Consider the following 17,232-nt stretch of genomic DNA (forward strand, 5'->3'; position numbering starts at 1 on the left):
TTTCAGACCTCTAGCCTCCAAAACTATGATTCACTGCAAAGTATGTGGTGACGTTATTCCAAACTATACACTCCCATGTCTCAAGCAAAGTATGTGATATTCAGCTCACTCACCTGATTCAATCAAAGAGGTCAAACTTAAACTATCCACTGTGATTGGCTTCCACTAAAACAAGGAGATAAATCAGGCAGTCTTATCAGGGACCATTTTATTTAGCTCATATACGTTTGCTCATAATGGCCCAGCTGCATCAAACCCTCTTAGTTTGACAGCACATCATAACATTTGTTTGCACCATGTGATTGAGACGCAGTCCAAACATGTAATAGAATAATGCTGTTGGTATGCCCGGCTGAGGCATTATGAAATGTGCAAAATGAAAAGAAAAAACAGATGCTTCCAATTTCTTACTCATTTAATGTTTCTTCCAACCAGTGATGTAGTTTCGAACGAAAAGGTGGGTAATCTCTCAGCCATGATCGTGATCTCGGCGAGGGGGAGCGTTCCTCGTAAACAACAGGACAATCAAAGGACTGTGGTTATTTTAATAAGGTACCTCTAAAATCCCAGTTTATAAAATGTTTTCAGAGCACATCATGAAACTAAAAATGGTGCAAGATGAAGAAAAAGTAAAGTAAACTGCTGGTGCCAAACTGTGCCAACACATCCATTTTTAGGACAGGTCCTGGTCTGTAGTAAAAGCTCTCTAAGGCTGGGTAAACACCTAAAGATTATCAAGCTGTTTCCCCTTCCCAACCAAGGACGGCAAATGCCCAATTATCTTAAGTCTTATAAGATTGTAGACAAAAAATCAGAAGTAATGAACATGTTCAATATTTACAACCAAATGTCTTCATGTGTGTGAAGAAAGCCGACGACTCCTGAGTTGTGACTGTGTGGATGGTGGAACGGAATGTAGCCAATCAGAGAGCAAGCTGACTGGGGAGCAAGGAAGGATATAAAGTCCGTGTTCACGCTGTCTCCAGTCTGTTTTTTTTTTTTTTTTTCTGGATTTTTCTGTTAATAATAGTTGCAAGACCACTGTCGTTACTTCATCATTTATATATATATGTCCTCTGCCATGCTGGGTGTTGTGTTTTCCGTTTGTTGCCATGGTTCTTCTTCTTCGTTTTTGTTAGACTATATTTGATCACACAAGATTTCTGGCTTGGAGGACCAGATTGTAGATCGGTTACAGGACAGCATCATGTTGTGTGTGTTGTTCTGTGATGAGATTATCTGAGCCACCACACACAGTATGATCAACACTCTTAAATGCCTCATTTTTATCTTCACATGTGAGGTCTTGACAAGATAAAAAATCTCATCAGATTAAAAAAATCCTTATGTGTGTACCACACTCCTTTCCTTTATCAGCGTTAGCCTTTGCAGAGATAATGTTAACATATTGTACTGTGATCTAAAGAGGTTTAGAGCTACAGGTGCATCATTTCAAAGAAATATTCCACGTCATCCAAGTGGTTGAAGCAAAGCATTTGCTTTGTGTTTTTTAGTTTTTTAAGTGTGAAACTTCTTTCGTTTGTGCCGTCATCTCTTTTTTTTCACCAGTAATACATATACTGATATTTAAATATTTTAACAAATCTTATAAATATCCCCTTTACTATGACTCCAAAAGTATTCAAACAGACTTTGTGGTTGCAGAGATTTACCCATTTCATTATTGGTATTAAATTTTTTGAGCAGTGGCCTAAATAATAGGCACATGGCTATGGGATTTACCAGGGACAACACAAGTACAAGGTATTATTGAGAGTAGAACGAAGGAGTGACAGCAAAAGCAATGAGAAAAAGAGAAAAGAACAATGGCTTTATAGAATTTGAAGTAAAGTGGGAGAAGATGGTCTGGAAGAAACAGAATGAGAGGATAATATCCAGACTTATACTGGAACACACTGGAACACAGTGCATAATAGGTAAATGTGAAATTTCTAATCAAGAAGAGACAACAGAACATGTGATGTCAACTTGTAAGAAATTTGACAGAAAGGATGAAGATGACTACAGAACAGGGAAATAAAAGTGAAATCTTAAAACACTTTTTACCAAATGCAGAAGAAAACAGCCACACGTGCCTCCGCTTCACTGTTTTAATGTGAACTGGCTCATTTTAAACATGTTGAAGCAAAAAGCTAATATGAAACAGACATTTTTTCTTTGTTTGATAAATACAGTTTATAGCCTTTACTTAGAAGCTGGTATAATTTCCCGAGACATTGAAACAAATACACAAAATGTTGTGGTGAAAATACCATGGGGAAACAGTACAACAGCTCTCTCATCATCCATGTCTTTAAAGCTCTGTTCACAGCAGCCAGTTGTGGGAGGTGGAGTGAGACACTACATTGTACCCATTACTTCTGTGTCGATAGCCAGTTTTAAAAATTGTTGTTAATTGATGAACACAAACTGCACAAACTCAGCTTTTGTGATATATTCAAATGTCTGAGCCTGAAAGAATCATTTGTACAATGTTATAGATGGTTTCACTCAGGTGACTTTTACAGACTTGCAAGTGCAAGAAGTTTTCAGCGTATTTTCATAATTTGGAAGTTTATACACTTGATACCCTAAAGATCTTGAGCTGTGATGCCCATAGCAATAGATGCTGATATATTATCATAGATTTATGCTTTGAATTGGAAAAATACCCATCAATTCAGTCCAATATCTCAAACTGCCTGCTGCTTCAGACAAGCTTCTAGAAGGAAAACATGGAAAAGCTTGGAGGCTTATAAGTTCTCCAATTCCACTCTTGCGTACACTCTTCTTCGGAGCCCAGTCTCTTTCATCTTCATTATAAAAGCTTGCTAGGACACCCTGATGAATGATGCAAGGACATCTGCTCAAGATGAGATTAACTCAGTTCACATATTATTGGCTTCTTGCTTAGCATTTGCAATCTTTGCAAGTAAAAGAACGCAACTACAGCTTTTATTGCCCCATGAGCTTTAATTTTCCCACAAAAAGAGAAGCAAATAGAGAGGAACCCTACCCAACTGAAATAAAGAGCTTTACAAACCCTTAACCAAGTGAATACTGCCAACTCTGCCATGCTTTGACTCAACTCCTTTTGAAACCAAATAAAGGTCCACAAACCACTTTTCTTGACATACTTTCATGAAATCATCAGTTTGCTCCCTTTTTTATGAGTAACCTTGATCAGTTTCTTGCTTTGATCAAACTGTGAAAACATACTGCATTTTCCAGCGATCAAGAACACATTTGCTCTTCAATGAACAAAGTTGTTACATATATCTTATGAGGTGGTTGTGACGCCACTTGAAACCCAGCCATTGGGAGCCATGTTAAATTGGACGGTCCTGTCAAGGCTTTAAAAGCTCATGTTACGAACAGTTTTATGGATGTGCTACTTTTAGCAAAACTTGTACCCGAAGTTTGGTAACTGTCCAAAAGGCAGATTCATAGCAGGAGCAAACAAATGCTTTTCCCTTCACTCCTTACCAAAAGGATCTGCTGAGGCCAGCAGACTACAAATCAGAAAATCCAAACACCAAGCTGAACAAGGCAGGAACCAGACTAGACATAAAGCTACACACTCATGAAACAGATGTGTGAAACAGAATGGTGAAGAACAAAGGGATGTGAGGAGCTTAAATACTTCCATGAGTGATTTATGAAGCCAGGTGCAAGACAATTAGGCCATTCGCACAGGTGTAAGATAAGGAAAACCATTTTTCTAAATTAAACAGGAAGAAGGAAAAAACCCAGAAACACGACACAACAAAAGCCACAAACGGCTAAATAAAGCTATATGCTAACATTTACACCTTGTTTATGTTGCTCCAGGTCGTCCAAAGGTTTAGCTATTGCTGGTTTTGTATATTTTAGGAAATTTTCAGCAAATATGTCAAAGATTTCCAATCATAGTAAATCTTTTAGTGCACTAAACATAGTGCACCAAAAAACCCCAAACTCTAGGAAATATGTGATGACCATAGACCATAAAAGTTTATGAAAAACCATTGCTATCATGGTACGAATATGAGGATTAAAATAAACGACAGCACTTATACCCTCGGATTTGAGTATGAAAATAATGCTCGTATCAAGAGTTTCTAAGTTGTCATTTCAAACCATCCAAGAGACGTTTGTAAGTTGAAGGATGATGAAAAATGTCCATATTCACACAATACAGACTGAAACTATAACATTTTTTGCAAGCAGAAATCTAAATGATATGATTTTTACATTTAGAGATGGACATTGGAGTATGTAGTTTGACAAGTCTTGATTTAAGACAAATATTTACCCTCTATGGTTCGCATTATGATGCAAGTGAGGGAAAAATGTTTGGAGTGTTTTTATGTTTCAATAAACATAATCTGAAGAAACTTTATTTTTATTTTTGGAGGTTTTGGGGGCTTGTTGCCTGTAAGCAACATTGCACCATAATGGTGCATAAGTAAAAAACAAAGTTTGTGGAGAAACTGCACCTTGTAAGCCGATTAGGGCATAAAGTGCTGATACTATGGATTTTCTTCTTCTCAAGAGTCGTCTGGAGATCCACACTGATGAACCAGTTATCAATAAAAGCTTGTTGGTTGGCTGGGATAATGCTTGCAAGTCACAGAACAATGTTGTCACTTGCCCCTACATCTGGCATGCCATTTATTGGTGAGATTGGGCCAGTGTGGACCTCAGAATTTTACACAATCCCACTGCTCTCGTTCAAGACATACATCTTGTAACCCCAGAGTTTTGGATTATCTTTTTACTAGATTGTACTACTTCACTATTTTTCCCTTTAAATGACACAATTTGCACGTCCACACAGAGCTTCTCGTCAGTTGGAATGGCTTTGGAAGCATTCCAGGAGTGATCATAGGAGGGGACGCACCTTGTAAAGTCTATTATGGGCAGGCTCCCTGAGAGGAATTTGCTTTGTATTGTCAGAAGTCGATTTAGCGTTTTATCTGCTCCCACTGATGCATTGACATGACATTGACCACACAGTCAACTTTAGTGAATGAATTCCAGTACATCCGGGATACTGGCAGCCCATAGATGGACATAAAAACATATGACAGTGAACTGCTCCATTTCATGGCAGATAACATTCAGTGTCGTGTGTGGATCACACTGGACAGCATATATATTGATTTGCTTGACCAAGTTTTCAATGGACTGGTGGGTTAAAAGATCATCCCTGAGGTATTCTATGGGAGTCTTCACTTTTGTGGTTTTTGGGAGGCTACCTTTCCATTATTGGACTGGAAGGATGTTCCTGCACTTTTTCCACTCCAGATAATATAAGCTTATATAGTAATGTAAAACAAAATAATGTAATATAAAGATCAAAACAAAATTATTATAAAAGGGATGCTTTTGAACATAATATATATTTAAACACACACTACCAAAATCTCTGCTATACCAAAATGCTGCTATAGTGATTCCGTGATATTTTGCATATGCAATGTTCCATCATGGAACGTTGTTGCCTCCGGGCAACAAGTTTTCAGTATTAAATTAATAAATAAGTTGCATGAAACTATCAAAACTTAATGTTTACTCGCCTATTAGTGGTAAGATATGCTTTTTTTCCAGGCGGAAAAGGGCCAGGAAATAACGTTTCGACAGTCTTTTTTTTTAGCAAGATAGCAGACCTGTTTCCTTAGAAAAAGGCCGCCAAAAAGAGTGTCAAAGTGGCTTCAAGTAGGTCATGTGACAAATTACAGCATTGCTATTGGTTGCCTATGGTTTTCCCTCCTTTTTAAAGTATTGCATGATTAAAAGGGATGCATTTTGGAGATATGACAGGGCAAAATGGGTTTGTTGTTGCTGAGGGTCGTGGGGGCAGCTGCCTAAGCAGGGAAACCCAGACTTCCCTCTCCCCAACCACATTCACCAGCTCATCCGGAGGGATCCCAAGGCGTTCCCAGGCCAGCCGAGAGATGTAGTCAGTCCTGCTTGTCCTGGGTCTGCCCCGGGGCCTCTTTCCGGTGGGACGTGCCCGGAAAGAGGCCCCGGGGCCTTTTTCCGGTGGGACGTGCCCGGAACACCTCATCAGGGAGGCGTCCAGGAGGCATCCTAACCAGATGCCCGAGCCACCTCATCTGGCTCCTCTCAATATGGGGGAGCAGCGGCTCTACTCTGAGCCCCTCCCGGATCACCGAGCTTCTCACCCTATCTCTAAGAGAGAGCCTGGCCACCCTGCGGAGGAAACTCATTTCGGCCGCTTGTACTCGCGATCTTGTTCTTTCGGTCACTACCCACAGCTCATGACCATCGGTGAGGGTAGGAATGTAGATCGACCATAAATCGAGAGCTTTGCCTTTTGGCTCAGCTCCTTCTTCACCACGACAGACCAATGCGGAGTCCGCATCACTGCAGACGCTGCACCGATCCGCCTGTCGATCTCCCGCTCCATCCTTCCCTCACTCGTGAACAAGACCCCGAGATACATGAACTCCTCCACTTGGGGCAGGACCCTTTCGCAGACCCGGAGAAGGCACTCCACCCTTTTCTGGCTGAGGACCATGGTCTCGGACTTGGAGGTGCTGATTCTCATCCCAGCCGCTTCACACTCGGCTGCGAATCGCTCCAGTGAGAGCTGAAGATCACGGCCCGATGAAGCCAGCAGAACCACGTCATCCTCAAAGAGCAGAGACCAAATCCTGAGGCCACTGAACCGGATCCTTCCTGATAAGCGGAAGAAAATGGATGGATGGATGGATGTTGCTGAGGGCAACAAGGTACCATGGACGGTTAAAAAAAAAGAAGAAGAAGAAAAAAGCTATATGGGCCAGTTTCACAGACTCAGCTTAGATTAAGACTACTCAACTCGGTCCGCAATCCAGCAGGTTTTCCATGTATCCCTGCTCCAACACATCTGACTCAAATTAATGAGTCATTGTGCAGGACAAGATTGGCTGTTAAATCCATTTAATTTGATTCAGGTGCATTGAAGCAGGAAAATATGGAAAACCTGCTGGATTGTGGCCCTCGTAGGACTGAATTGGGGAGCCCTGCTGGTTTAGAGTAATCTGATTTAGGCCATCTCAGTTTTAGTCTTGGTTTTAGTCGTCATGAGGAAAATGCTTAGTAGTTTTAGTCACATTTTAGTCATTTCTAAGTTTGATAGTTTTAGTCGACGAAAACTCAAAAAGGTTTTAGTCTAGTTTTAGTCAAATAAAAAAAAGCATTTTAACAAATTAATTTAGGTCAATAATACATATTAAAAAGTGGAATCAAGGTTGACAGGTTATAGTAGTATTGCAATTTATAAAACAAGTTAACCTTAATGCTTTTGCATAATAACCAGATCCTTTACCAGATTGATGGCTTTAGCCGAGACTTTCCCATCAACAGGGATGCAATGCTGCTGTGCTATACTTAACTGCTGTTGGGCAAAACCCTAAATTTCAATTTTTTTGCATGAATTCATGCCATACTTGATTATACAAACATGTCACACAAGAAAATAGCAGATCTATAGGTTCAACATATAGCAACACACCGTGAGCTTGTTGTTTGGTTATTTTCATTAATAATTACTAAATTAAAAGGAATGGTTTTAAACTTAAAAGGTTTCCCAACCAACAGCAGATACTTTCTGATCTACTTAGGGTTATGCTTTGCACAGATAAAGTTCTAGTACTAGTTAAACAAGTACATTTAAGTCACTTTCCTAGTCTCGGTTTAAGGTTGCTTTTGTCAGTCTAAGACTATGGAGTCCTGGATTAAGTTAGGTGAACTTGTGGATATTAGAAACACCATGCACGAGTGTGCATCTAAAAATTCAGCGAGGTAAAATTAAAAGATGTTATTCACACAAAGTTGTGTATGTAACACAGAAATGAAACCACAACAACGATGATTCCACAATATTATCTGCATTTAGAGGCTTTTTACAGAACCTGAAAGTGGCATTTTTAAAAATAAGATTAAAAGGAAAAGAATGAAAGGCAGGAACCAGAAAAGAGTGGTTTAATATTGCTAGTGGATCATCTCAAGACTGTCTGTCTGGAATATTTAAGAACCAGCAGCTTCCTGATGGTTTTCCTGATGATGACTATGTGCACAAAGCAGATGCAGAACTCAGAATAAATGGCAGGTTAAGTAAACCACAAAATAAGATATTTCTTTCCTTTCTGAAATAATCCATTTTGTTCATTTTGAAATTATTGTTGTAATATAATCATTATTTAAAAATATTAATTTGGGAATGTTTGTACGTATAACAATACTAATCTTTTTCTCAGAGGGAAGGAAATTGATCAAGGAGCAAGACGCAGCCCAAACAGATTTGTTTCCTTCATTCCTGCAGCATTGCTATCACATCTCAGCTGAACATCCATGAGAAGTTAGCCAAAAAGTTTCATGAGCAAAAACATTTAGTTTCTGCAAGAAGAAGATGAAAATAAACTATGCAAGCTGAATTAAATGTGAAGTTGGAACAGAGAGCTGTGATGGAGAAAAAAACCCCACTAATGAAACAGTTGTATTATAATCAAACCATATATATCTATCAATGACTAGAAACTAAATTTAAACGAGCATTGGTAAACTCTTCAGTCACACAGTTGTTATTTTGTACATGATAAATACAAAATGAAGAACAAACAAAACCTTTCATTTCTCAACGCTCTTTATCTAACTGAAGAGCTGCATTGTGAAAACATCTCTGAATGCAGGTCCTTCTCTATTCCTCATGGAGATATTAACTCTAAAGCATTCCCTTTTTACATACAAAGGTAGTCTGGAAAAGTTATTATAAAAACAAATCTGTGGATTCCTCCTTAATGCAAACAGTCATGTGTCCCACCTCTGTGGTGAATATTGGTCTGAATTCAAATAATTTAGATAATTCAAACTCCCTAACGGACATTTCTAAGCAGATATAAAATCTTATCTTTCATGGATTAGTTCAAGAATAAGCTTAGTCTTAAATTAGCTTTAATCATCATTCTTGCAACTGGTTTAGTTTAATCCAGAATAAGCAGAAACTGGGATTTATTTAAGATAAGTCTCTTCAAGTGACTTTGAGTTCAATCAACTGCAACAGCCATTTTAGTCTGGGACTAGCCTTAAACCCTGTCTCTGAAACAGGTCCATACGAGTCTTTATCAGAAGCGGGGACTCACTTCATCAGGTACTCCTGTTCAGTTACTTGTTAACACAACTATCTATCTAACTAACTATCTAATCACATGGCAGCAGATATGCACATGTAGTCATGTAGACATGATGAAAACAACTTGCTGAACTTCAAACTGAGCATCAGAATGAGGAAGAAACACGATTTAAGTGACTTTAAATGTGGCATAGTTGTTAGTCTGTGAGTTTACTGGAATCTTTACTCACAACCATCTCTAGGGTTTCCAGAGAACGGTCTGAAGAAGAGAAAATATCCAGTGAGCAGCAGTTGTCTTGACCAGAATATCTGTTGATGTCAGAGGTCAGAGGAGAATGGACTGACTGGTTGGAGATGAGGACAGGAAGTCCAAAAAGCACTGGTTCCAACCAAGGTCTGCAGAACAGCATCTCTGAACACACAACACGTCCAACTTTGAAGCAGATGGGCTCCAGCAGCAGAAGACACACCGGGTGCCTCCTGTCAGCTAAGAACATATGTTCGGTAACACATCATCTCTGTGGTTCTGTATTCCCAGAGAGGGAAGTAAAGAGGTTGAGATCAACCTGGACAAGATCCCAAGATTCCCCTGGACAGCCACAGTAAACTTTTAAGTAATTCAACTCTTGTTTTGTGAGATACATTTTTTCCTGGAAGAAAGAACCATTTACTTTCCAAACTGCTGAGATTATTATGAGATTTGCAAGAGCACAATAAGATAATTTATTTTCCCAGGTTTCAAATATTGAGTTGGTAGCCAAGGCACATTTATCCGCTGGTGGTTATCTATTATCCCTGAAGTTTTCATTCTCCCACCTGGATGCAAAACAGTCTGAGGCACCAACTGTTTTTACTGGTATAGATTCTTTGGTCTGATATATCTGTTTAATACAAACCTTTTCAAACATGAAATGCATAACATCAATAGTTTTATCAATCATTCAGTCAACAGCTCCTGCAGCTCCTTCAGTGTTGCTCAGTCTCTCGTTGAGCAGTTTTTATCTAGTCATTTCTTCAATGTTGGAGGACTTTCAGATCTTTACAATGTACCATATTCAGGCACGGACACACAAGAGGAGCGGGACAAGTCCTGGTGGCCAGGCCTTTAAGTGGCCTGAATGATCATCTTTTAAAAAGATGAAAATTAAAAACATAAAATGTCATCATGCTCATTGTTGCAGCTGACTGGCCTGCCTGCTACTGGCATCCACCCACAGACTAAACGATTTGTCATTAATAAGCTGATGCCAATTGGTCAGTCAAGATTTTTTTTAAGATTATTCAACACAAGCAAAAGGTGAGTTGAGAGGATGAGGAGCATGGTGGCACAAATAGGTTTGGAAAAAAAGATGAAAGGGGGTGCCTTATTTAAAAAAAAAAAAAAAAAAAAAAACTTGATGAGGGAGCGTTGTGGTATTTATAAAGTCTCCATCAGCAGCAGCTGCAGCCTGGTTAATCAATGAGTCCTACAGGTGAGCCGGCTGGTGACGAGCTGAAGATTTATACCTGAGCATCACATGATGATCACTAGCTGAGATTCTTCATGACCCTTTTTATGTAGCTGTAAAATGACCCTGGTGCTTCTTACTGTGAAAACTTCCTTCTTGCTGCGGTGTGTCGCAGTGCTGTTATATCTGCTGCTGGCTGAAACATGAAGCTACTGCTTACTCCAGCCTTGGATATTAAGTGGGTCCTATATGAGATGTCTTAGTATCAGAAGGTAAAAAATTATAATGAGCTGTGTTAAGCTGACAGGTGGAACCTTTGGCTGCTTGGTCTGTACACAGGTCCAAATGTGTCCAACTCAGAAACAGCTGTAAACTGGACCAATGAGGAACATTTTAGTCCAGGTTAAATGCTAATGAGGGAACTTTTTAACTTAATCAGTGTGTTGGCGTATTTATCTGGATGTAAATTATGTCATAGCAGCTTTTTAAGCTTATTGGTTAAATGTTCATGTCTGAGGTATTAGATAACTCTATGTGGATGTGTTTCTGTTTCTGTGGCATTCCAAGTCATATTTTACTGCATGAAGTATTTGGTGAGCCCTGGTGGACCAAACATACCTCCACAGGAAGCTGCTGTTCACCGCTTCTTCGTGTACTACAGTAAAATTGCATTTAAATGATACAGTCATGTTGTTTATCTCAACATAACCCCATCATTAATACAGGAGTCTTGGTTTGACTGTTGGGTTGAACCTGTTGATGAGGGTAGAGAAGAGACAAACACTGGACTTGGGGTTTGCAGTTTTCTGTGAATGTTGGTCCAGAATGATGGGCTCTGGTGATTACTTTGTCCATATGTGTCTGTACGTACACTTGGACAAGTGTGAACATATGCGTGTAATCAGTGTTAGGGTAGTTAATTTAAAAAAGTAATTAGTTACTAGTTACTCATTACTTCTGTAAATTGCAATGAAATTGCTTTACTAGTTACTGCATTTGAAAAGTAACTTCACTACTTTTTATTTTACCATTTCTTAATTCACAGTGTAGACATGGACAAACATCACTGCCTGTCTGCATAGCGTTTACTGTATATTATAAACAAAATGGCTTTGAAACCACAAGAACAACATCCCTGTCTGTGGGAAGAAATTGGCACACTTGTCTCATAATCATTTTATCTAGTATTTTTCTCAACCTGGCGATTCAATAGTCGACAAGGGGGAGCATGTTTCCTACAATGAACCTGCAACTAGCTTGTTAATCTCTGTCTTACCGGCTGCTGCGCTCCAGTAAATGTTGAAAAAAGCTTAGCTTTATTAGGTGGGTCGGCAGCTTGTTTAGGCGGGTCGGCTGCTTGTTTAGGCGGGTCGGCTGCTTGTTTAGGCGGGTCGGTTGCTTGTTTAGGTGGGTCAGCTGCTTGTTTAGGCGGGTCGGCTGCTGAAGGACTCCTTCCACTGACTGGCGAGCAGGATCTTTCGCCACAAGTTTGGACTGAAACTGGACTGAACTGAAAATAATGCGAATTTCGCCCCTGTCTCTGTCTCCAGCTCCATTTTTCTGTTTCCTTGGTTGGCGCACAATCAGCTACGTCACGCAAATCGATCTCTATGGCAACATGCCCAGGAAAGCACACACACAGGCAGCAGGATATGCACACCACTTAAAATAGATCAGAACTTTACACATAGGCAAACACGGCTCGAGTAACACAGAAAAACATGTTACTGTAGTCCAGTAAAGTCATTTTGTTACTGATATATTAAGTGTAATGCCCTACTTTACAAAAAAGTAATATTGTTACTGTAATGCAGTACTTTATAACGTGTTACTTCCAACACTGCATGTAGTGTATGAGCTCGGGTGGCCTGAGTGAGTGTATGACTCCCAGCCTGACTTTGTGTCCCAGTCTGGCCCTGATCATATTTTCTCCACTTAGTAATGATTGTCTTTACTGTGTTTAATGATAAGTTCAGTGCTGTTTAAATGTTTTTGGACTCTTCTCTTGCTGATTCATTTTGAAGACGTTAACTGATGTGGTGTTTGGGTTTATGGTATCTGTTTGCAGTGTTTACATAAAATGAAAAATCCAGGTGAGTAATTTATTAGATATAACCTCAGGCTCATTGAAAGTGGCTTATTACTTTCTGCACTTTACACAACATCGTGGCGAGTTTTGTCACCTTGTTTCTTCTATTCCCACACAAGTCTGAGCACTGATATCTCACTTACATATGTCTGCTATGAGGGTTGGAAGTAACAAACGTGATTAGAAAAAGGAGGTGATGAAAACGCATGTTAGTTACATAATGGAGCAGTGAAAATATTTACCAAATGATCTTGATTAATTAAATAATGTTTCAATATAGTGAAAGTGGTAAAACAATGAAAACAGAGCCGTGTTTTATAATTAAAACTGTGTTAAATTCATCATACATCACCTGGAACACAAAATCTAGCATTTTCATTCAGTTTTATCACAACAAAAGAATTTTTTTTATTCATAGATGTCATATAACAAGCTGCTTGTACTAAAGCTGCTTAGGATAAACAACTGTTAAGACATTTATACATCATATATTCATATATATATATATATATATATATATATATATATATATATATATATATATATATATATATACATTTTTTTTTTCTTCCCTGTGCTTCTGACTTGTAATGACACACTGACATTCATTTTACTGCAAAAACTATTTATTTAACCAAGTCTTACAATCTTATATTCAGCCAAAACGTCTTTTGGATCTTCTTTTCATTACATTGTTGTGATGTGTTACATTTAGTGAGGATTATTAATCTTGTTTCTTTCTCAGCTACTAATCTTAAAATTGTTTACTTAACCACTGTATATTAAGTCAAATCATCTCACTGAGACACTTTTAAAGTTTTAACTGTGAGAACTTGTTTCAAAGCCTCCCAATAATTCACAACCACTGCAAGACTGACAGAGTTAACCTGAGATTCAGATTATAATTCAGTGAAATAATCTACTTTCCTGTCAATTTGTCTTTCAGCTTCTTTCTCACTTTGAGATAAATTATCTCAAAACAGGAGCAACATTTCCATTACTCCTTCCCAGGAATGTGGCTATCCACATAGCTACCCACTACTGATGGGAAGTTCGACTCTTTTCGAAGATTTTCGGCTCTTTTGACTCGGCTCCCTTAGAAGAGTCGGCTCTTTTGGCTCCCAAATGGCTCTTAATTTAGTTTCACTCATAGTTTTATTTTCATTCAACTTAGCAATGAGGGGCAATCTTAAAAAAATATATATCATAAGAGCCTAATTTCTGTGCATTTTTTCACTAGAAAATATAGTTATGTTTAATATAAATTTTAATCAAACCTTTAAATAAACAACTGACACAGAACCACACCAAGCAAATCCAGAAAATAAAGACCAAACTCTCAACATTATGACACTTTAATTAGCAAATTTCTCCATCTTTTTCTGTCAGAAATGTTATTTAAATCTGGGTTCCAGCTCTCTCTGTGTACCTGGTTTGTACCACGACATTCCCTGACTTCTAGGAGGCTTTTATTTCTTTACATAATGATATGACCCTAGTCTTTCCTGCTGTGGAATTGACTGGTGTGCCCATCAAAATAAAAATTCTGCCCCCACAGATTCATGAAGAGCACATCACTGCTGAGCAATGTGAGAGTGAAGCAGTGAAAGAAAGAAACTGGGAGCCGACTCTTGTGATTCACTACAAAATCTTTGGCTATGACACATCACTACTTCCCACCACCAGTGGATGAATGATGATGATGAGGGAGTCAATGTGTCTTGGAAAATGCTGTAAAAAACCTCATCTATTATTATTGATTTGAATCCGGAAGAATCGTCTTTAGTTTTTCTTTGAGTGAATGTTTCACCACTTGTTTTCAGATGTTTCTTACTTGTCTGAAGCCTCAGAGTTTTCTTTTTTATTTCAGGAAATCTGAAATGTAATTACTGCACTGACAGATTATTCCATCTGATTATAGTCTGAATCTTTTCAAGTTAACTGTACCACCACCACCTCATAAGGACCCTTTTGTTTGCTATCAGTGCTTACATTCATGTTTTATTTATTCAAAACAAGTTTTTGTGCATGTGTCCCAACAGCAAAGGCAAAAGTGAAATAGGTATGACATTTTAAGTATTCATGATAATAATATAAATAAATAAATAAAAACACATAGTACTTGCCTATGGAAAATGGTACTGCATATGGTACATATAATTCTAGCTTTGAGAAATGAGAAATGACAACCTGCAATATTTTCCTGGCAGCTGGTTTGATAAAAACCCTACCAGACCCAGAAACATTGGCTGAGTGACATCAATAACATCCAAAGGTTATTGCAACTGAATAATCACAGCGTTTCCCACAACACTTTAAATCAGCATGTATCACTGTCATTCCAGAGACATTATGTATTTTCCAATGAACCTGTTTGTGTCTTGCATCAACAACAGTAGCAGAAATTACTTTTTATAGTCACAAGATGAGCCCCCCACGTTAAAGAATTATGAAGTCTCATTTGTTAAAAGGACTTGTTAACATTAATGTAACACTGCAGACCAAGAGATCCTCTAGTGTCCACAAGATGCTTTTTTTTCTGAATATTTAATGGAATTTCCTCTTTATGTATTTAGGAGTTAATTATTGATTTTAGGAGAAAAAGGGGAACAGTCTCTCCAGTGGTCATCAAAGGCCAGGCTATTGAAATAGTTGAAAGTTATAAGTATCTTGGAGTTCATCTGGACCATAAATTGAACTGGAGGAAGAACAGTGAAGCTGTCTTCAAAAAGGCCCAGTCCAGACTGTTCTTTCTGAGAAAGCTTCATTCTTTTGATGTGAGCAGGAGGCTCCTGTCTGTCTTTTATCAGGGGATCGTGGCCAGTGTCTTGTTTTATGCTGTACTTTGTTGGGGTGGGAGCATCACCTCGGAAGACAAAAATCGGATGAACAAACTGATTAAAAAGGCCAGCTCAGTGGTAGGGCTGAGCTTGGACTCTGTGGACATTATTGTGGACAAGAGGATGAGGACCAAACTAAGAACTGTTCTGTCTTTCACAGACCATCCTCTCCACAGTGTTCTAAGTGAACTTAAGAGCTCTTTTAGTGGGCGATAGGTGATGCCTCGGTGCTCAACTGAACGTTTAAGGAAGTCTTTTGTTCCTGCTGCTGTGCGCTTTTATAATGAGCACTTTTTATGATTTTCTTTTTATCTGTATGTTTTAATGGTTGTGTTCTGTGTTGCAATGATGTCGTAATGGAGTGTAGCAGAGTCTATTAATGTAGTGTTGATGTTGTATGTTTTTGTGTTAAGCGTCCTTGGCAATGTAGTTTCCCCCCTCGGGATTAATAAAGTTATCTTATCTTATCTTATCTTATCTTATCTTATCTTATTTTGCCATCCTTCCGAAGTAAACAACATCATGTTCCACTGTGAATTGTTTGTGTTTCTCAAATTATTGGTAATAATTTAGCAGGTAAGAATTTATAATAATAACTTAGCTTAGTTATCCATCGCTGGACCCAGAAAACAGAGCAATACCGCCATAAGTCACACGGGCAGTGCTGAGCAGAATAGCTTACATAAAGAAACAAACAAAGAAGAAGAGGACCAGACAAGGACGACAACTGCAGAAATTGTGCGAGCTTTCAAAGAAAGAATACATGCGAGTGTTTAGGGTGTGTTGGGCAGTTGAAAACAACTTTATAGCGATGCATTACCACTGCTAAACGGTGCCTAAAACTGACGTTGGCTCACATAAGTTAACTCATACGTCATCATTATCATACCTCCTTTTGCAATGCTATGACTGTTGAATCAATTCCTTCAGTGGTTGTCCTCATCTTCATTCTTCTTCTGGTTTTTTTCTGTTCCCTTCCTGATCCTTATCTTCTTCTCTGGTTTATTTGTTGCGCTGGTCACATGTCAGCTATTCTGCTCAACACTGCCCCTGCGATTTCCGGTAGGCTGTGGTGGTTAAACCATGCTATGCTGGTCACCAGCAGCCGGAACTGCTGATTCAAGGCAGTATGTATCCATGCTTTCATGTTTAAAGATCGACTAAAAGTGAATTCAAAACATTTTGATTGCCCTTGGTGACTGGCAGCAGTATGGATCATAAACCTAGTCTATGTTAATGTTCCAGACATGAACCAAACCAAAGTGGAGAGCCAATACCTTTGGTGTCTCCAAGAATCCATCCAGTTTTTCTGCTTATCCAGAGTTGGGTCGTGGGGGCAGCTGCCTAAGCAGGGAAGCCCCGACTTCCCTTTTTTGGGCCACATTCACCTGAAGCATTCCCAGGCCAGCCAAGACATGTAGTCCCTCCAGCATGTCCTGGGTCTTCCCCGGGGCCTTCTCCTGGTGGGACGTGCCCAGAACACCTCATGTTTCCCTCTTTTGTGTGTTCTTCATCACAGTTAGAAAAAGATAAAATGTTCTTTCAAAAAAAGTTTTGTGTAGGAAACAAATGGTGAACAGACCCAAGACATGAAAAGGTAAAGAGGAAGAAGAGCTAAAATATCCAAGCAGGACAAAAACTAGATCAGATTTGACTTTGCTGCTAGAGAGAGCTCTGAAAAAAACAGGCGTTTAGATGGATGATGACTTACTGATAACTCTCTTGTGTGGCATT

General features: G+C 38.9%; 1 long non-coding RNA gene across 1 annotated transcript; it reads left to right on the forward strand.

Moving 5' to 3' along the window:
* Positions 1-1,458: 1,458 nt before the first annotated feature.
* LOC121632605 lies at positions 1,459-15,991 on the forward strand. The gene is made up of 3 exons (XR_006008932.1): positions 1,459-1,469; positions 1,974-1,978; positions 15,912-15,991. It is a non-coding gene; the product is annotated as an uncharacterized LOC121632605 (long non-coding RNA).
* Positions 15,992-17,232: the final 1,241 nt, after the last annotated feature.

This window comes from Melanotaenia boesemani, chromosome 21 (genome assembly GCF_017639745.1).
Source record: "Melanotaenia boesemani isolate fMelBoe1 chromosome 21, fMelBoe1.pri, whole genome shotgun sequence".
In the NCBI taxonomy this organism is placed as follows: Eukaryota; Metazoa; Chordata; class Actinopteri; order Atheriniformes; family Melanotaeniidae; genus Melanotaenia; species Melanotaenia boesemani.